Here is a 22,876-nt window from a genome sequence, read left to right on the forward strand (position 1 = left end):
CCTAGCCCAGGCCCAGAGGCTTTCTCTCTCTGTTCTTCTTTTTTTTAAAATTTTATTTATTTATTATTTTTTTTTGTGTGTGAACATACTGTACAGAGGGGTTACAATTACATGGGCAGGATAATGCGCACATTTCTTATCAAGCATTGCAGCCTCCTCCTTTGTTTACCCTTCACCTCCCTTCCCAGCCTCCCCCCCCCACAACGTTGTAAAGCTCGTGTTCTTTTCTAGCTCTCTCTACCTCTCTTGCTGCTCTTTTCTAGCTCTCTCTGCTTTCTCTCTGCTCTAGCTCTTTCCTCTCTCTTTCCCAGCTCTCTCTCTCATTCCCAGGCCTTTCCCAGCCATGTGGAGTGCCAACCTTGCCTGGTCCCAGCAGGTCTACTGAATAAACCTACCCCTTACCTGAATACCACGTGCGTGCTGGTGCTGTTCTTACTGGGCTACCTCTTTTTAAAAACCTAACATGTGATTTCTTTGTTGCTTTGTATGTCCCTCTCCCACGGTATAACCCCTGTTTTCACTGTATTTGATGTTGGTATAATTTGGGGAGGGGAAGGGGAAAAAAATGTTTAAATAGGGATACAGGTTGACCCATTGTAACAATGAGATGTACAAGATGCTATGTTGAAAACGAACTTTAAAATTTAGGTAGGGAGTGGGGAGTGGAGGAGTAGGGGATGGGAGGGGAGTGTAGTTGTGGAGGTGGGAAGGCAGGGATGGTAGGGGAAAAACAAAGGAGGAGGCAACAATGCTTGGTAAGAAATGTACTCATTACCTTGCTCATGTAACTGTAACCCCTCTGTACAGTAGTTTCACAATAAAAAACTTATTTAAAAAATAATGTCAAAACCATAATAAAAAAGAAGTGTGATGCTTTGTAAAATAATAATTGCATTTTTTATCTTAAGCATCTTCAGTCATTTGAGGACTAAATTTTCACATTCAACATTGCAATTCATGAGGATGAAAAAGAAAAAAACGGCAGTTGCATTCTTTTGTTTGTTTGTTTGTTTTGTTTTGTTTTGTTGTCAGTCGTGGGCCTGAGCACTGTCTCTCAGCTCTTCAGCTCAAGGCTAGTGCTCTACCACTTGAGCCACAGCACCATTTCTGGCTTTTTCTGCTTATGTGGTACTGAGAAATCAAACCCAGGGCCTCATGCATGCAAGGCAAGCACTCTACCACTGAGCCACCTTCTCAGCTCAGGCAGTTGCATTCTTAGGTATATACTGAGAAATAAACAATAAATCATGCATGATGATAGTAACATATAAACAAGTTAATGCCTGCTTCCTGGGGAGCATGTGTTGAACATTCTTCATGGTATATATGGATAAACCACAGGTAAACTCAAGTGGCTCAATAAAGGAAAATTCGATAGAATGATGCTATCTCCCTAGAAAGTAAACTTGGCTTTTTACATCTCATTTTTAAAAGATGTTTTCTCAGGGCTGGGAAGGTGGATCAGTGCTAGAGTGCTTGCCTTGCATGCATGAGGCCCTGGGTTCAATTCCTCAGCACCACATAAGCAGAAAAAGCCAGAAGTGGCACTGTGGCTCAAGTGGTAGAGTGCTAGCCTTAAGTTGAAGAGCTGAGGGACAGTGCCCAGATCCAGAGTTTAGGCCCCACAAGTAACAAAAAGAAAAAAGAAAAAAAAATGAAAAAGATGTTTTCTCCTACACAGATCTGGTAATATTCACAACTTCCTGTTAATTTCTTCCATCTTAAATACACAGAAGAAGTATTTCATTTCCATAAATTAGATTAAGACAAAGCCAGTTACTTCTGTATCTAGTTAAGGAAGGAAGCACCAAAAAGTCCATATCCTCCAATTCTTTTGCCTTATGTATTAGTCTACTTAACTCCATCCCCATTTCAGTATTCTCACACCATAATTCTGTGGTTGTTTAAAATATAAGTAAAAATGTGGCCTATAAATACTTGGGTAAGATTTCTATGGGAACTTTTGTTATGACTTCCATAAAATATTAAGATTTATTGGAGACATAATGACTTCAAATTTTTATTTTAAGATTTACAATTTAGCAGGACCGAATTGTTAATGTTAATTCATATAAATAAAACCATTCTTCACTTAGCAATGCCAAAATAAATGATAAAAACTGGTATTTGCCTCTTGAATCACTGCTAGACCCATTCATTTATTTGAATTTGTGGTATTTTTTTTGTTTGTTTCTTAAGCACAGTTAATCATTCTTAGAGCTTTTTACTCCTAAAGAGGTTTGACAGATGTTGTACTTAGAAACAGCTTTGTTTTCCAAATTGCATTTCTGCACTTCTTTTTAAATCACCCAGCATATTTGCATAAAAATGGTATGAAATCAAACAAGTTACCAATTTCATTTTAATGGGCCTAAAAACTTCTTGAAGTTGTTGCAAGTTGACAAAATGAAAAATTGCATTAGCTTATATAAGTGGAAGACACATCAACTCACTTCTTAGTGGTTCCTCTGTAAAAACTACTGTTTTAATTGGCTATCACAATGGAGTAAATGCTCAGTAGTACTTAAGCATCACCTCCTCTAATTTTAATGCTAGTCTCTGCAAGTGTAAAACAGAAATGTTGGATATTCTGATGGTTAAAACAAATTTCTCCTAGATTTAGGCCAGTTTATGTCTTTGAGCAAATCATTTTTAGATTAATTGTGAGCATTGCAAAGAGTGACCACCTGAAAACATGACAAAAATACATCACTAAGATTTTTTTTCCTTTTTTTGCTGGTCATGGGGCTTGAATTCAAGGCCTGGGCGCTGTCCCTGAGCCTCTTTTGCTCAAGGCTAGCACTTTACCACTTTGAGCTTTGAGCCACAAAGCCACTTCTGGTTTCTGAGGAGTAAATTGGAGATAAGAGTCTCACTGGAACTTTTCTGCCTGGGCTAGCTTCGAAACCTCAGATCTCATCCTCCTGAGTAGCTAAGATTACAAGAGTGCACCTCTAGTGTCCAGCACCAAAATAATTATTAAGCCTTCTGTTTTTAAATTTCTTCCTTCCTGAAATGTTGCATGTTTTTGGGTATATCAGGCAGGAATACATTAATTCTTGCTAATTTTTTAAAATCTTTTCATTTCTTTGTCTCTTTTCACCATAACAAGTTCTTCAGCTCAGTTCCCTGATAGGAACTTTTACTCTAGACAGCCCAAGCCGATTTTAAAATGGGCATAAAGAGAAAGAGAGGACAGTAATGTCTAGCTCAATTATTCTGTATAATTATAAAATACTAATATAATTTATTTAAAAACTTCTATGGAATGTTCATGTTGGTATGTGTTACATGTTGTCTTCCCAGCACAGCATTCTGAAATAATAACAAAGAATGAGCCTAATTATGTTTCAGTTCACTGATTCTTCAACTTAAGTTTTACCTAAATTACTGTTGATATATGTAAAGATAGGAATTCCAGTATAAGCATAATTAGAACTGAAAGTATTGTCAATCATGATTAAGATCTGGTTCTATGATTAAAATTTTAGACCCTTCTACTTACTAGTACAATTATCCCCAAAGAAGAGCTATGATAATGTCTTCCACACTTCTTCATTTTGACCAACGTGCAAAAAAAATAAAAAGGGACAAAGTGAAATTTGGATCTTCTGTGTAAATATTTGAAAAATATTTCACACACATACACACATATTTCCTTATATTTGAAATTCTAAAAGACAAGAATAACTCCTCTGCAGTCACTTTTTAGTCTGACTTAAGTCTAGTAATACAGAAAGCCATCATCTAAACAATTGGTTTTTTCCCTTCCCCTCCACAAATTATACTAACATCAAATACAGTGAAAACAGGGGTTATACTGTGGGGGAGAGACATACAAAGCCACAAAGAAATCATCTTATAAATATGTTAGAAACAATAGCAAAAAATAAAAACCATTTGAGTCCTTATCTTCATTTCACCTAACATCAACTTAGCTGAACTTTTCTGCTTGACTCAGACATATACTAGATATTGTAAATAAGGGAAACCATGGGACCTATGTTTCTTTGGGCCCAGCTTACTTCACTTCATATAATTTTTTCCAAGTCTTTCCATTTCCTAACAAATGGGGCAATGCAATCTTTCTGATGGAGGCATAGAATTCCACTGTGTATATATGCCACATTTTCTTGATCCATTCATCTACTGTGGGACATCTGGGTTGGTCCCATATCTTAGCTATGGTAAACAATGCTGCAATAAACATAGTTGTGCTGGTAGCTTTAGTATGGTCTTGTTTGTGATCATTTGAGTAAATGCCCAAAAGTGGGATTGCTGGACCATAGGGGAGCTCTATGTGGAGTCTTTTCAGGAACCTCCATACTACCTTCCAAAGTGGTTGAACAAGTTTACATTCCCACCAACAATGCAGTAGAGTTCCCTTCTGTCCACATCCCCTCCAGCATTTGTTGTTATTAGAGTTCTTGATTCTAGCCATTCTAACTGGAGTGAGGTGGTATCTCAATGTGGTTTTGATTTGCATTTCTTTTATGGCTAGGGAGGTTGAGCATGTCTTCATGTGTCTGTTGGCCATCCTTCTTTCCTCTTCAGAGAAGTTTCTCTTTAGCCCACTAATTTATTGGGCAATTGTTTCTTTGAGGATTTATTTTGGGGGAATTTAATTTTTTGAGTTCCAGGTTGTCCCATTGTATGGCTAGTGAAGATCTTCTCCCAATCCGTGGGCTTTCTATTGATCTTTCTAGCTATGTCCTTTGCCATGCAGAAGCTCTGCAATCACATGAATCCCATGTGTCCAACCTTTCTTTGATATAGGTGGACCCATTGCAACAATGAGATGTACAAGATGTTACATCGAAAAACGTACTTTACAGCTTTGGCGCTAGGGGTGGGGGGAGATGGGAATAGATGGGAAGGGGAAACAAAGGAGGAGACAACAGTTCTTGATAAGAAATGTACTCATTACCTTGCTCATGTAATTGTACAGTATTTTCACACTTAAAAAATCAAAAAAGAAAGAAAGACATCATCTAGTCTCCTCAGCACTATGCAGGATTAGTAAAAGTGTCTGCTCAGACAAAACCTATAGAACAATGTCTCCTACACAGCTCTACAATGTCCATTAGCTGTCACCCACATCACCAGCAACATCCTCAGTCATCATCATCATCAGTGGATGAATATTTCCTTGTTCGGTGTGATGACTCTGGCATTTGGACACTATGATTCTGCACTCTTGCCCCCTGCCCATCTGTGATGAGGGAAGACAAGTTAGGGAGAGGTGGTTTACTGAATATCATGGGAAAAGTGGCCCTAGGCACTCTCTGTACACAGATAAAATAACTATCTTTTGTACTACAGAGATTTGCTAGTTATATTGCTTAATATTCTGTTCAGCAACCCTATCAGCCATGTAATAGCAGGTATTAAGAACTGACCGTGATCTTTTCCAATTTCTAGCCATGTGATCTGAGGTATCCATTAAAAGAAGCAAGGGAGACATTATCTATTATGAAGGACAAATGAGGCAGTAAGAAAATATTAATATGGTAAAATGTTTCACATGTCATAGTTTCTTAATAGTTATTATACCTTGAATGTTGATTTGTTATTTTTCTATGACTTCAATAGTATCTTTGGATAATGAGTCCATACAATGTAGATCATTTGGTAGAGCTGATGGGGCCTTGAGTCACTATAAGTTTTATGGAAAATTTTACAATACTCTTAATCACAAGAGTTCATTAACTTTTTGCCCCAGCTGGCCTCAAATTACAGTCTTCTCTATCTCTTCCTCACAAGTAGCTTGATATCACAAGCCTGGATTGTTATGTCTGGTCGCTATTTTTTTAATGCATTTATTTTATAATTTTTTAAAAACAAATATTATTTTAGTAAGATTTTTGAATTAACATAAAATAATATATTAGATCTATTCTGCTCCTACTGGTTTCTCTTACTATTGTCCTCTTACATTTTTATGGAAAAGTTGTTACCACTAGTGACCAATATTGATGTAGTTCCTAAATACAAGTGTACAGTTTTTAATCTATTTTTTCTGCTGTAGATTCTAGCCCAAGGTATATTACACTTAGTCATCATGCTTCCTTATGTTCATCTTGGCTATGAGAATTTCTCAGATTTTTGTGACCTTAACAGTTTTTTGTAAGTAGCTATATTGAAGCATATTTGATACAAAAACTGCACACACCTAATATATTCAGTGAGTTTGGATACATGAATAAACCATGAGGTCATCCTTATAGTCAATGTAATAAACACACCCCTTACCTCCAAAAAGTAGCTTGCTCTATCATTTTGTGTGTGCTCATAGTAACAACACAAGAGATATACTTTTGAGTTTGTTAAATGCACAACAGAGTACAATATGAGCGGATACCTAGAAATTATTCATCTTTCACTAACTGAAACTTTACAACCATTACACAACAATTCTCTATTTCTTTCACTCCAGAAAAACACTATTTTATTCTCTATGTATGATCCTGAATATTTTATTTTACCTTTTTTGCTTTGTTGCATTTATTCTTTTGAAAAGGATTCTTGCTTCAGAGTTTTTCCAAAATGTGTTGATTTATTTTCAATCCTTACCATCAAGGATAAACACTTCCCTGTTGGCTTTGAAGATAGTTCAAAGTAATGTTTGCAATATTCGTTTTTCTAAAATTCAGCATATTTCTTTGAACAAATGGGTGTTCCTTCTTTTCACATTGTAATAATGAAAGGAATTGGCACTTTGGCTCCCAGGACAAATAAAAAGAAATCACAAATTCAATTTGTCTTTGATTTGAGTCTAGGCTAATTACTAAGGAATCTTTCAACAATAATGGCTTCAAACATTTACATACCCTCTGAAACAGCAATTAATTAAGTTGCTGATTCTAAGAACTGCAATGAATAAAGAATGAAGAAAGAATTGAAAGTCTGAATGTCAAGTTCAAAGTAAATTATCAATAATTCCCTCATTAGTGCAATATTCATAGACAAATGGTCCAGGGGAAAAATAAATTTATGATAGATGGTCAACTGATTTTCGAACCAAGTTCCTAGAATACAAAGTAAGGAAGGATAGGCTTTTTAGTCAATAGTGTGGAATATCTACATAAAAAAATGAATTGAACCTTAACTCATAGTTTAGATCTGGTCTTAATTCTGCCTCTTCCTAAGGCATCACCCTTTACCACTCAAAGGATATTTAGCTTTTTTTGGAGAAATCTCTTTCCCATTTTTCTAATTTCCTTAAGAAGAGGATATTTCCTTCCTCCTAACTACAGTCCTGACCAGCATGGAATGGGCTTACTCAATGATGAATGATAGCAGTTAAAGAATGGTTTAGATTAATTGAGACTTACATAGAAATGGTTCTGAAGAGCAGAGATTTTCAACTTTATTCTTTTATTCCTACTTGAGGTCAGTGTATACTAGCTGGATAATGTCCGCAACTTTTGTTATTTAGCAAAGTATTCCACCGGAGTTCATTTTGTGTTTTTTTTTCTGTATTCTTTAAATAAGATGTTACTAAGACTTAATCATCAGCACACCATAGAGAAGTTAAGTATTATGATATTTAAATCCTGGAAAACTCTCTTGAAGAGGTGAGGTTAAACAGACAGTATATAATATTCCATATCTATGTTAGGCTTCATGCTATGTCTTCCCTACTAGTGTTATTAGAAAGAAGGGAAATGTTTGATTTAATGTGTCTTATGAACCAGGTCATAGATAAGAAAAGAGAAATGTTATTTGCTGAGTTCTTTAAGCTAACTTTGCTATTTGACAAACAATATAATCATATATATCGTAATTAGTCTCCTTAAGGAGATGTACAAATGAGTTTCAATCAACACAATCAACATGTCAATTTGTGAGTACAATGTGTCTTGATCAGTTTGACTCTTTTCACCATTGCTCCATCTTCCAAATCATTTGTTTTGTTAGTCAATAATAAGTGATGTGTGTCATTTATCATAGTAAAATCAAAGTTTTTAAAAAGCACACCATATGTTTTCTCCATCTATGTAAAGAATATCAAAGTATTCCAATGTGTAGTACTACCTGAAATAATAGAGAAATTCTCAACTTGTATAAACTTTGTAGCAAGCTTGCTTAGACCTAAAAAGCAGATTCTTATGTATTCCTAATTGCCAATTATTTTCCCTCTCTTTCTTCCCAGTGCATGTTCAATATAAAACGATGGTTTTAATTAACTTCTGTTCAGTAAATAGATACTCAGATGCACATTTTGTGCATCAGAACCACAATTAAAGCTGTAGGGTTACTTCTTGCAATGTTATTCTAATTAAAATACTTTTAGCTGTATTTGGCATGCATTAAAATGCCAAGTAATTGACAGCCCATAAGTGAAAAATTGATCCAATTATCAAGCCAGCTAGAACTGTTTTTTTCTTCCTTTTTTTTTTTTTAGCTGCTAAGATTTATTATGGCCATTAGAATTACAGATGTTTATATGTTTGTTTTTAGTAATTGAAATTCATTTAACTTTGCCATACCCTCAGTGTTGTTCTGGTTCTTCACTGGAATAGACAATTCCTCAATCTTTGAAGTGTGAATCTCTCTTCACATGGAGTAGATAATCATGGCTTCATTGGGGTTTAGAAAATAGATTTTTCTTTTCATGTTTCCAGATGGTTCTTTTGATAATGAGTCACAGTGGAGCATAACTTGTCCTAAGCTATGGCTTCTATTCAATATGTTATATTTCTTAATTAATCATATAAATCTTGAATGAATGAATTGACTGAAGTTATGCAAATAGAAGAAAATATAACAAGCCAACTTAATTGCAAGCCTCGTTTATCTCATCAAAATGAAATAAAAACATTTAATCCTTTAAAAAAGTCGATTTAAATATCAATCAATTGCATATATGCTTGAAAGACACTTAAGTTAAAACAATTACTTACAAAACTAAAAATGTAGAGGTTGATATTTATATATTATTTCCATTTATACTACAGAGGGGGAAATGTGGCTTATTTATCATTGTTTTCACCCAAATATTAATAAATTAAAAATGGATCATAGGTTGTGCATATTAAACTTGTCTTGATCTGCATCTAACTGGATAACTCAAATAATCAAATTGACTTATTCATTATGAAAGTTATAGACTTCATGCTCATTTGGGGTGAGTTTTTTATTTTCTTATTTTAATCTGGAGTTAGGTGTTCTTGGGAAGTAGTCATGATATCTTTTGAATTACATTTTTTTTTTTAATTGGTCATGGGGCTTGAACTCTGGGCCTGGGCACTGTCCCACAGCTCTTTAGCTCAAGGTGGTCACTCTACCTCTTGAGCCACAGAGCCGCTTCCGGTCTTCTAGTGGTTAATTGAAGGTAAGAGTCTCAGGGACTTTCCTGCCCAGGCTGGCATTGAACCATGATCCTAAAATCTCAGCCTGTGGAGTAGCTAGGATTATAGGCATGAGCCACTGGAATTACAACTGTGAGTATCACTATCAAATTGTTTAGCTGATGAATTATCTAGTCAGCTGGAAACATTAAAAGATCTTCAAGTAAAATTTATACAGAACTTAAAATTCAAATGCAAAACAATGAGCCTAATCATACCAAGCAATAACTTTGTAGGTAGATGTAATGCTAGCATTACTAGTTCCATGTTGGTAATGTAACTATGGAATAGGTCGCAGGACAGAGACTATTCAGGCAAGTATAGCAATAGGGAGGCTCTTAAAATGATCCATGTTTGAAATAAGATAGGAAGTGGAGGTAAGTATCTGCCACAGGAAAAGGTGTTTTTTGAAGCATTTTTAAAGAATAAACTTGAAAAGTTCCCATAAAACAATTATTTTTTAGATACCAATATGTAATAAAATAGTATTTGCTCCAATCCATTTATATGTAGCATATGAGATTTAAAGCAAGTACAAGAAAAGTTTATTCTTCAAATACAGGAAAATATTATGAACCAAGATCACAAAGCAAGTAAAAACAAATCTGACATCTATTACTAGTGAAAACCCATAATAATATGTAATAGATACATTTTCTATTTAAAAAAATTAGAAAATCGCTGATTGCTTCAAACAAAATGAGCCACATCCAAAATGTTTTTCAATGCAGCAAAATGCATTTTGCTGAATTTTTTAAATTTCTTCTTGAAGCAACATCTCTAGGGGAGTATAGATGGGACTAGCAGATGTTAGTAAAAATGACTACGGGCTGATAGTCAAGCCCCAAGTCCATAATAATTGCTTATTTGTGTGAGGAAATACTTCACCCAAACTATGCATCTTTTTCTTTATTTTGCTCACCTAGAATGGTCCTTCCTAGATTACTAAACATGTATAAAGCAGTCAAATTAGAAAGGAAGTGCTTTTCCTTTAATTTTCTCATGATTTGTGGGATCTTGCTTTTATCCGTTACTAAATGTATTGGACAATTTTTGAGAATCTGATTATTCTGAAAAACACAATTATGCCATATTCAAATTTGGAACACAAATATAGTGCTCCCTGCCTTGCTTCCTGTTTGTTTAATATGTATGTTCAAGTGATTCTCAGAGAGAATTCACCTTTTGCTGCTTTCAGGTAATTTATATATAGATAGTGCAATGTAATGAACCTAATATACTATTCCAAGCCTTCTGCATTAAGCTGATATTAGTAAAAGCTGATTTGTTTTTAGTAACTGGTATAACAATTCAACTGATCTACATTCAGTTGTTTCTCTGTCCATTGGGAGGAGCCATTGCCCTTCAAGAAAAGAAACACAGTGATTATACAAAACTTGTCTCTCTCTCTCTCTCTCTATTCATGTGATATTAGACCTTCTCAGCTCTGGATCAAAATTTATTCTAGGACACATTAGTGTGTTAGTAATATCTGCTCTTACTAACTCTATTCATACACAACTCCATAAAACTTAGTGGAGGAAATCTCTTTGCCAAACATAACAAATGGTATAATATAGCTGTTTCAAAAATAAAAGACCTAAATTGAATGGTAAGCTTATTTGTTTTTAGAGTAACAGCAAATGTATCTAGTGGAAAACCATAGTCTATATGCAATTTCAATATTCAGATACTTCCTTTGCTTTCTAAGCAAGGTAGTATAAAATATGTTCCTTTCTAGAGGAAAATAAATAAAGGAATTTAAGTAGTTGATTGTAATAATTACAGTGAAATAACATGAAAGAATTAATGCAGTAATATATATTTATTGATTGTAAAATATCCTAAAAAACATCATATTTATTTATGTACTGTCACAACATACAATTAAAAATAGAGAATTAATGTTTACTTAGAACATGATATGGATCTTTTTTCTAGGATGCTATTTGTTATTAAAAAATGATACCAAGGAATAAACGATGCTACATGAAGCATAAAAAAATAAAAAGACCTATGGCTGGGAATGTGGCTTAATGGTAGAGTGTTGGGTCTTCGTCTGTCCCACGAAAGACAGACAGGGGTCCCAAGAAAGGTAAGTGCTCTGCTGATTGGCCGGTTCCCCAGCCTCCCTCAGCCCGGGAGACAATCAGATGCAGCGGGGAGTCAAGTCAAGCAGGAAGAAACTCGTTTATTAACACAGAGCAGCCCTTTTTAAAGCAAAAAAGAGCGGGTGGCCCGGCAGGGGAGGAAGAGGAACCAATCACCGTCAAGGTCACACCCTATCATGCACCTAAGCTTCCACGGGCTGGTACATAAAGCAAATTGGGCTCTGCCCATTCTACTCCCTCTCAGCACCATCTTTGCTGCCCACTGAACTCCCTCTCAGCGCCATCTTTGCTGCCCATGTGCCCTACAGTAGAATACTTATCTAGCATGCATGATTTGGGTTTGATTCCTCAGTACCATATAAACAGGAAAAGACAAAAGTGCTACTATGGCTCAAGTGGTAGAGTGCTAGCCTTGAGCAAAAGAAGCTCAAGGACAGCTTCCAGGCCCTGAGTTCAAGGCCCAGGACTGTCAAAAAAAAAAAAAAAAAAAGAGCTAATACTGAATCAAACCGTTTAACTTGAATTTACAAACACTACAGTAATCAGAGCCAAGTTATCCAAGGACTGGGAAAGCATTATTACTTGTTAAAGGAAGAGACTTTGGTTGTTTATCTGGAGCAGCAAGTAAGAGAGTAAAATCCATTGCTAGTTACCTGCTTTGTAGTCTTTATCACTGTATGTCCAAGTAAGCATCAAATATTGATTTTATCCAGGCTCATGCCTATAATCCTAGCCACGCAGGAGGCTCAGATCTGAGAATCATAATTTGAAGCTAGTTCAGGGAGGGAAGTCTGAGACTCTTATCTCCAATTAAAAACCACAAAGCTGGAAGTGGAGCTGTGGCTCAGGTGGTAGAGTCTTAGTCTTGAGATAAAAAGCTAAGGGACACTTAGGTCCTAAGAGCAGCACACAAAAATGATTTTAGAATCTTATAAATAATACATTTTAACATTTCTATGACATTGTATTAGCTCTTTACATTCATTATCACTTTTAATTCTATGAAAAAAAAATCCAATCAGGTAGATATTTTTGTTACCTGAACTTCTAAGGTCAGAAAGCACAAGTTAGATACAGGTACCTGGAATTTTCAAATCTAGATTTACATCCTATCAAAGTTTCTATACACTTGGAATTGTTCCTTCAGCTATCTCCATTCACTATTCTGTTACTGGACTTCATATTAATTGGTCTTTGTACGAGTGTGACACAGTCAAACAGACCAACTGAAATGACCACCACAGACAGAGTTTGGTTTGAGATGGCTTCGGGGCTGTTACTTTGGGTCTGAATTTATAAGGGTCTACTATTACTAGCCAAGTTCTGAAATCATTCAGAGATGTTGGATGTGCACTGCAATTACCTCTGATTCAGCTGATCCACAGATGTATTCCCTACCCCCCTTTATCTATCACTGTTTAAGTTCACCTGTTGAACAGGGTTGAAAGGAAGAGCACCGAGATGAAGTGAGTTGGGACTGATAGAGAAACTGCTGTGCTTTATATATAGACATGGTTAAGATTACCTGCCTTCCTGGGTAGAATATGAAGCTGCCCTTCTATGACTTAATTGGCTATCTTTCCTGAAGTTTCATGAGCAGAAAATAAATTCCTATAGTTCTGTACTATAGAAATCAGGGACACTGATTTTTTTGTATTTCTTGATCTGTAAGACACATTCGAGTGAAATTTACTGACAAAAATGTATGTTAATGTTTTCTATTAATATGATGCTCTTCATGAACGTTTTTATAAGTAGAAGAAGATACAACCCTTTGCTACAACCCTTTTCTTTCTGTCTCTTTTCCTAGGTGCATAGTAGAATGATGAACATTAGGCTGAACACTCTTATTTATATGACTATAATTAATTATATCTCAATTAACCTACTGGACTGGTTCTCAATTCAACATTTGCCCTTGACAACCTTGACTCATAATTTCCCATTAAATGACAAATTGTATTTTGTATCTCTTCAATTTAATGCAAGTCAGAGAGAAAAAGACAGAGGGATGGAGGGAGAAATAGATGATACTAAAATGTAATATATATTAACATGTATATAAAATACAAATACATGAAGACATATTTGAAGAGGGGGAGGTATATGGAGAGTAAGAGAATCAAATACAAAAGTTGAACTTATTCCATGACACTGCACACATATATGGAATCATCATGATGCACCTTGTTGACTATTAATGAATGCTAAAAAAAAAAGTGTAAAAACAATACAGCATTCTATAAGAACCCTTCACAAACTGTTCAGGTTAAAAATCAAAGTAGGGCTTATAAAAAAGAATTTAGGAAGGGAATTATAAATGAATTGCATACATGGCATTTGGTTAATGAAATAAGACATGAGCTAAATGAGCCATTACTGATTAAAGTAATGCCCCAAAGAAATCAGCATATTCAATTTGAGGTCAATCCTCTGGTAATTAAATCAGTAGCAAGAAGGAAATTTTTACTTCATAATTTTAATAACTAGGTACTATTAAGTATAAATGCTTTTTTACCTTTAAGTAAAAATTTTATATAATTGTAAGCAATGCAAACTACTTGCTTATATTAGTCAGGGTTCTCTAAAGAAACAGATAAAAGTTAGATAGGTAGTAGAGATATAAATATGTAGATATCTTAAAATATTAGATTTTCACACTGTAAATATATTTTAGTTTATAAGATTATAGAAATATCCTGATTAATATAAACAAGTGTATATTAACATAGTTTGTTCCTCTCTTAGTGCAGTCAACATGTGCATAAAATTAATTATCAAAAGCCTTCTCTTTCAGGGCGCTGGTGGCTCATGGCTGTAATCCTAGCTACTCAAGAGGCTGAGATCTAAGGAGTATCGTTCAAAGCCAGCCTGGGCAAGAACATCATGAGAATCTTATCTCCAATAAAAAAACACTAGGAAGCTGGAAGTGGAGCTGTGGCTCAAGTGATAGAGCACTATCTTTGAGCTGAAGAGCTGAGGAACAGCACCCAGGCCCAGAGTTCAATCTCCACGACTGACCAAAAACAAACAAACAAACAACTACTCTTTGTCAACTTGCTACATATGCATATCATCTCAGAGCACACTCATTCTCTAAATACATACACTATTAAATTATAATTTTACATAATATGGAAGGCACCATTTCTTTCTACAGTACAGGAGGTAAAGCCCTATAATGATGTCTACTCTTCCTATATCGAATAACAAAATAATTGCTATTGTAAGTAATCAGAAGTACTTAAATATTGACAAAAGGCAATATTTCTTATGTTACGTGATAAGAGAATAAAAGCCAAAAAGTATCATTTATACACATTTACATACACATGCACATAAACAAATGTATTCATAAATTAAAACAAACCACTCATGACAACTTAATTCTTTATGTTTGTATTATGAACACATCGATCCTACCTAGTGTTTGTAACCATCTTCTTCCACTTCTAATTCTGTATTCATTTTGCTTTTAGTAATATTCTTAGAAATAAAGGAAACAGAGTCTAAAGAATGCAAAAGATGGATGAAATGAAGATGCTTTCTTTAAAAAAGAGAAAAAAGATTGACACATTTTAACTAAGAAAAAGAGCAAAATTGCAAACAAAAAAAGATGAAAATAAAACCCAAGATGACAAAGGAGACATTTCAACTGAAACCATAGAAATACAAAAGGTCACTGCAGACTATTATGGACAACAATACATCAAGAAAATTGGAATCTAGAAGAATCGAACCAATTCCTGGAACAAATACCTTACCAAGATTGAAACACGAAAGAACACAAAACCGAACAAAGCAATAATGTGTAACAAGATTGAACTAACAATCAGAAGAGTAGTTCATTAAAGAGAAGCTCAAGACCATATGGCATCAGTGATGAATTCTATGAAACACCCAAAGACTTATTAACAATTATTCTTAAATTGTTTCAAAAAAATAAAGGGAGAGACTTCTTCCAAACGTATTCTGTGAGGTCAGCACTCTTCTTGAGAATCAAATTAGACCAGCTCACCAAAAGTAAAGAAAGCTAAGGATCATTATCTCAGATGAACACAGACCCAAAAGTCCTCCACAAAATACTCACACATTGGGGCTGGGAAGGTGGCTCAGCGGTAGAGCGCTTGCCTTGCGTGCATGAGGCCCCGGGTTTGATTCCTCAGCACCACATAAGCAGAAAAAGCCAGAAGTGGCAATGTGGCTCAAGTGATAGAGCACTATCCTTGAGCTCAAGAGCTGAGGGATAGTATCCAAGCCCAGAGTACAGGACCCACGACTGACCAAAAAAAAAAAATACTCACACATCAAACTGATCACCACATTAAAAATATTAATCAGGCTCTTTGCTGAGAGTCCATGTTTTTTCCTGTTTGAACAATGTTTGAGTGGAAAACAGCAGTAGATCCTCTACTCAGATTGATTGCTCAGATCCGCCCTCGCTGTTTCAACTCCTCACAATCCAATGCCACTGCAGCACATCAACCATTTTCATCTCTCCTCAGCCACTTGACAAGATGACAGAATCTCCCTTGAAGCCACTCCAGAACTACCACGAGAGCTTAAAGGACAACATCAACGACTGGATGCTCCGAAGCTCTCCACCACTTACATCGCCTAACTGTGCATGTCTTACTGCTTAGACTGCATAGTAATGATGGCTTTTCAGAACTTTGGCAGTCTCATGTGGAGAGGCATTATACCTTAGAGAAACTGATGAAGCCGACAAACCATCAAGTTGGTTGAAACTTCCTTCGTGATAACAATCACTTCAGTAGGTGCTTGAGCTTTTTACTCTGGAAAGTGGTTGACATTGAAACATAAGCTAATGAGCAACTTCACAATACTCCTGAAACAGAGGCCAGCAATCTCCTTTAATTAAATCTGAAGGCTAGCAAGATAAGAGCACTGGACTCATCCATTTCTAGTCTTCTATCTGTAACACAAGAAAATGGACTTTCTGTCAACAAATAGAAAATACGTATTGCAATTGCTTTATAACACTAAATTATATAAGGAAATTTCATTTTCCAAAACCCTTTTAGAAGTAAACAGAATTTAATGCATATTAGCTTTGTGTGCAATTTATTGAATAATGTATTTTAGCAGTTCAACATAAAAAATATTGCACATAGAATATTACACCTATGCCCTTATTTTTTTTTCTCCTTATAGCTGAAGGAACAGCTTATGTTAAATCAATCAGATTGCCTTTTATTTTCCAATGCAACATCTCAAATTTAGGTCAAAAATTTTTTTTTGAGCTGGCCACTGGTGGCTTACACCTGTAATCCAAGCTACTCAGGAGGCTGAGATCTGAGGATCACGGTTCAAAGCCAGCCCAGGCAGGAAAAGTCCTTGAGACTCTTATCTCCAATAAACCACTCAAAAAGTGGAAGTGACACTGTGGTTCAAGTGGTAGAGCAATAGCCTTGAGCTTAAGAGCTGAGGGACAGCACCCAGGCCCAGAGTTTAAGCACCATGACCAACAGAAAAAGTTTTTTGTGTGTGAATGTACTAGATCATTAAAAAGAAGATATAATTGAATTGAGAATTGGAATTATGAACTTGAGTCCAGCCTCACCTCTTTGCTATGTAATTTTGTGTGAGTTTTCAAAACACACAATGAAAAGATAGGTTTTTAAAATATTTTTTGTGCTAACGTGAATATATACTGTAGTAACACTACTAATATTTCCCAAAAATTTAATTTCAGGTGTTATTGTATTCCAATATAATACTATCATCATTGTAGCTTTGATGTAATAGCACCTTGATGAGAAAGATATACTTGTCTTGATTTTATGAACTGATAATACGTTTTTAATATCTTTTTTGTTGTTGTTGTTAGTCATGGGGCTTGAACTCTGGGGCTAGGCGCTGTCTCTCAGCTCTTCAGCTCAAGGCCAGCACTCTACCGCTTCAGCCACAGCACCACTTCGGATAATAAGACTTTTACTGACCCTCCCATTCTTTTAGAACTTCAACGTTTTGGTTGTTGTTGCTTGTTGTTTTATTTTGTACTTCACATACCTAATTTCCAATGCTGCCTTCATTTTAATTGAAGATTAAAAATATTTTGGGCCACAAAATTTTAAACCTGTGATGGATCACAGATCCATCACATGAACCAAGAGAAGCTAATAATCATCTTAAATATTTGTTTCTTTTACATCAATTCTAATTATTAATTTCCAGAAAGCCAGCAAAGTGCTTATTCCTGCTCAGTAGAAAGGAACCTTGATTTTTTTTAATCAAGAGTTTGAATAATTAATGCTTATTTAAGTCCATTGTAAGATTTTTATATTTTGCTGGTTACAACTTCTTATACAATCAACTTTAAACTCCTACTAATCCAACCCTTATGTGCATTTCAATGTTCATGATGTCTTTGCAAAATCAACTTTAAAAAATTCAAATGAACTATCAAAAGAACGGGTCCTTTGGTTATTTATATTTTCCAGCAAGCCCAGGTAATTATTCATGCTAGCACAAAAGATTAATTTATAAATTCATCTTTTCACTTTATGTTTTGAATTAATATAGTCTGATAGAAGATTATTTCATCATTTTGAGAGGGAATAAAAGACTGCAAAATATTGTTATAGATGGAGTTATACTTCTGATTGTATGTAAAATCAAAAAATATTGAACAGTATGAAATTGACACCTTGAGTGCTTTCATTATCTTACTACTAAATGTCACAAATGTCCTTTTTGTGCAATTTTACAACTGAATCTTGGTTTTTCTTTTGCAGTGATATTAGCAAATCATCTAATTTAGATGTAGCTGTCCTAATATTTACCTTTCCTCTTAATCTTTGCATTATAGAATATTTTTAAAACTATTTTTAAAAAGGGTTTTAATAAGTTATTTTTAAAGAATAGTTTCCCCCCTAAACATTTTCTTAGTTGTATCCAGCTGAACGTTATGTCTTAACCTTTCTCATGTGCATTGTCACATGTGGAGAGAAAGGGTTATTTAAGGTCATTCTTATTTTTAGAGAGGCTTCAAATGACTATGCTTAGCATCTAGCACAATAAGCAATACAAATGTGTTCTTCTCTATGTTTAATGAAAATATAAATGCATTGCATGCATTGTCCTTCTTGTTCTTGTCAACTAGACAAAACAGGTCAACACTAGTACTACTTCTAACAGTCAAGAAAACTGAGCTGGTATATGGCTTATTCAGGCTTAAAGCTGGAGAAATATTTCTACTTCATCAGCCATCACCACAACATTTTTCTCTAACATTCTAAATTGTTTATAGGAGCCAGAAAGGACGGATATGCAAAGATGGAAGTTAAGGTTGTTCACAACTCCTTACCTTTAGTTGAGTATAAGAAACAAGATGAAAAAACTTGCCCCTACTTTGAAGCTTGAATTCAGGGCCTAGGTGTTGTCCCTGAGATCTTCTGTGCAAAGCTAGCAAGCTACCGTTTGAGCTACAGCTCTACTTCTGGCTTTTAGGTGGTTAATTGGAAATAAGAGTCTCATGGATATTTCTCCCTGGCTGGCTTTGAACCACCAATTCTCAGATCTCAGCCTGTTGAGTAGGTGAGATTGGTGCCTGGCCAGGATGTAATTGTTCAAAGAACAGAGAGAAGTAGGAATGGTATCATGAGAACAAATGAAGACATGATTCTCACCATTCTGTCTTCCCAAGAAAAACACGTTCCACTTTAGATTTATGAAGGGTATTGTATTAGCATTATGATATGATACATAAGATATATGTGATGTGAGATATATATATATATATATATATATATACACACACACATATATGATACATTATGATATAGTACATAAGGTGTTCAACAGAGAGCAGAATTCTCAACCTCAAGAAATATTTTACAGGGCTGGGAAAGTAGCTCAGTAGTAGAGTGCTTGTCTGCATGCATAAGGCCCCGAGTTCTATTCCTCAGCACCACAGAAAAGCCAGAAGTGACGCTATGGTTTAAGTGGTAGAGTGCTAGCCATGAACTGAAGATCTGAGGGACAGCGCCCAGGCCCAGAGTTCAGGGCCCACAACCAACAACAACAACAACTATATATACATGTTACAATGTAATTATGATTTGGAATTTTTCTGCATAAATATATTTCTCTTATAAAAATTCTCACTACACCAATATCCAATAAGTGACAAACAAAGCCATTGTGTGGCTTCTGCTATTGCTGCTCTTAAAAATGTATACAATATTGCACAGGTGCTTAAATCAGTTGTAAAACTTTTCTGTCTTAAAAAAGTAAAGATGATTGCTTCTTTACCAAAATTAATCAGCAAATTTAGAAATGTAATTGATGATACACATTCCTGTTTCACATAAAAGAAATTGTGCTATGTACATCTGTATGTTAAAGTCAAACATGGATAAAAAAAAAGTGTTCCCTTTAGCTTATAAAAGTGGTAAATGTGAGAGACTTTTCACAGTTCCTTGATATTTCTATAAAACTTGAATATTTAAGAGAACTGTTTTTAGATATTTAACATCAAATGTATTTTGTGGAAAGTGGAAGCTGAGTTTATGTACAGAGTTGGCAACGTAGTTATAAGATGCTGAATCTGAATTCTGCCTTCTAGTCTCTTCAGTTGAATTTTCACCTGCATATCCAGAATCTGGAGGCTACACCTTTAGCATCTATAATCTAACAAGATTTCTTTATACTTTCTTATGTATACCTAAAGTCATAAATTACTACTTTACAAAACTGTTTTTAGGCTTACACATATTCTAGTAAAAGTAATCACGGAGCAAAATCAGCTTCCAGATGAGAAAGTTCCAATTATCTGGGCAGAAAGTGAAGTCTTGTGTGGATAAATATTAAGGAAAAAGTGAAAGAGATAGAAAATTGCTGTTACTCTGTTAACATTCATTCATATTCATGTTATAGTTTCTATTCAGTTTCAATATTCCACAATTAATTAAGAAGTCAAACATGTTAAAAAAAACTCATAGCTTTGGATTCTTGACTTCAAATGACTGTGAAATTTTGATTCTGTGGAAGTAGGGAAATGATTTCGAAGTAATCGCTCAAAGGAATAGCCATCTGAGTAACACTGCAACGTAAACACCAGAATATATTTTTATCTCTGTTTCAGTATTAAATAGGCTGACAGTTTTTCATTGCCTACCCTTCCTATAATATTAAAGCTCTTCCTATAAATTGTGATAAATGTATTTCATCCCTGTTAATTTGCTAGAATGTGATGTTTTTGTGCTCCTCAATATAAGCAGAAATACATTGCCTTTAATAAATCAGAACTCTGCTGGTTTTCTCTGGACATCTGGCAGTTGTGTTCATAGCCTTAGAGGGAACATGTTAACATCTGTGCTTGATGCATAACTCTATGTGTATTGTAGCTCCTTCAACAGAAATTGTTCAGGGGTTCAGAGATCTAGTGATAAATAACTAATGAACAGAGAAGCAGTAGTCTCACTTTATTGCCAGACTTGGAGGAAACACAGAGTAGAAGCTATAAACCAGCCTTTCCTTTATCTTATGTCTTCTCTTTGACTAGTCATTTAGTTGATTGCAGATTCTGCCATTCAGAAAACCTGCAGGCTTATAACACATCTTCATTTATCTTGTATTTAATTCATTTTGTCAAGTGCATATCATGAATATTGAAAGCTTCTGTCCTTCAAATGCCACTGAGACACGAATTCTAGAAGCGATAGCTTGACTTGGATGCATACCTACTTTTCAATTTTTACCTTAGGAACTCTGTGGGTTTTATAAAGTTTTATGACATTAAGAGAAATTGAAAACTGAAAAATTATAGCCATTAGTGGGAGAGTTCTACATAACTTCAATAAAATATTAGCAACAGTGTATGACTCCAGCTAGCACTATTGAGACATTCGGAAATATGGAACAGAAAAATAAAGCACAGGTATCTTTATGTTACCTTATTTGAGCTTTACTTTACCTGTACATACATACCAAATGTGCTTTATACATGAAGATGATGAGTTGTCTCCATTTCCCACCACTCATGAGTACCATGACCAGGATTCAGACCTAAAATTGTCTTTTTCTAAAGCTCATGTTTATCTCACTATACTATCTTGTTGAATACTTTATTTCACCATGTATATTTGATAACACGAGGCAGTTTCCTGTTATCAAACACTCTAAAATTTATCTTCATTCTAGCATTCATTGGTTGTACATGTGCTGCTTCTCTTACAGTTTGGAACATCATTTTGAAGTTTTCATAATTATCTTTGAAGCTTTATTCTCATGTGCTTTCCCTCCCTCCCTTTCTTCTTTCCTTTTCTCCCTCTCTCTCCCCCCTCCCATCCTTCCCTTCCTTCCTTCCCCCTTCCTTTCTTCCTTCCTTTTCTTCTTTCCCTTTCTTTTTTCCTTTCTTTCATTTGTTTGCTCACTTATTTGAAGGATTAAGTTTGAAACCAGGGCTTTGTTTTTGCTAAACAGGTGCTTTAATTCTTGAACCATACCTTTAGGTCTTTTTGCTCTGGTTATTTTTCAGATAGTTGTGGTTTTTTTTCCACCAAGCTGGCCTGGACTATCATCTTCCTGTTTATACTTCCTTCCATAGCTGGGGTGATAGATACAGAACAGCAAGCCCAGCTTTTTCTAACGAGATGTTATCTCACAAATTTTGTCTTCACAGTCTGCCTGACAACATTCTCTGTTTTTCCCCCATGGTGTTTGTATACAATATTACAATATTTTACAACTTCTAAATATTCCAACTGGAAAATTTCTTCATTAGGTCTCTATAGAACTTTGGTAAGGGTTCATAGAAGTTTTATGAAATTCAGAGGATAATTAGAAAATACCAGATGTAAAAGCTATGTTAGTGTTTATGGAAAATGCATACTATTGAGACTTTACTAATTAATTAAATTACATCTAGTGACTTTGAGACATATACTTCCCACAGGTCTTTGCACTCATTCATGAACACTTGCCACTTCATACTTTCCTGCTCTTGGTCTGGCACCTACCAGCATTTGTATCTGAAATGACCGTAATTCTTCTGATCTGTCAGCTTTAGAATATGTTCAAATATCAGTAATGCAGTAAACTTGTATCAAGGGATTCAAGTTCTCTTCACTCTAGGTTCAAATATACCACTGCTTTTAATTTTTGAATCTTGAATTAAGCATTTCTCTCTTTGTGAAAGACAGAACACCATTTTTATTCCTCTAGTCTCACATTGCTCAAGATGATGAAAATACTGTAGCTTCCCAGGCAACTGTTGTGAGTTCCTTAGGTATTTTGTGAAAAAAAAAAAAAACTACTTATACTTTATTTGTGAAAAAAATCAGATTAAGTCCTGAAGGCTTGCACATGCTTTAAGATTCAATTCTATTAAAGTAATGGTTCAATGGGATGAAAATCACAGCATGTCAGTATTCCTGAGAGATTAAA

The sequence above is a fragment of the Dipodomys spectabilis genome, unplaced genomic scaffold (genome assembly GCF_019054845.1).
Source record: "Dipodomys spectabilis isolate Male_0828 unplaced genomic scaffold, ASM1905484v1 ptg000234l, whole genome shotgun sequence".
NCBI lineage: Eukaryota > Metazoa > Chordata > Mammalia > Rodentia > Heteromyidae > Dipodomys > Dipodomys spectabilis.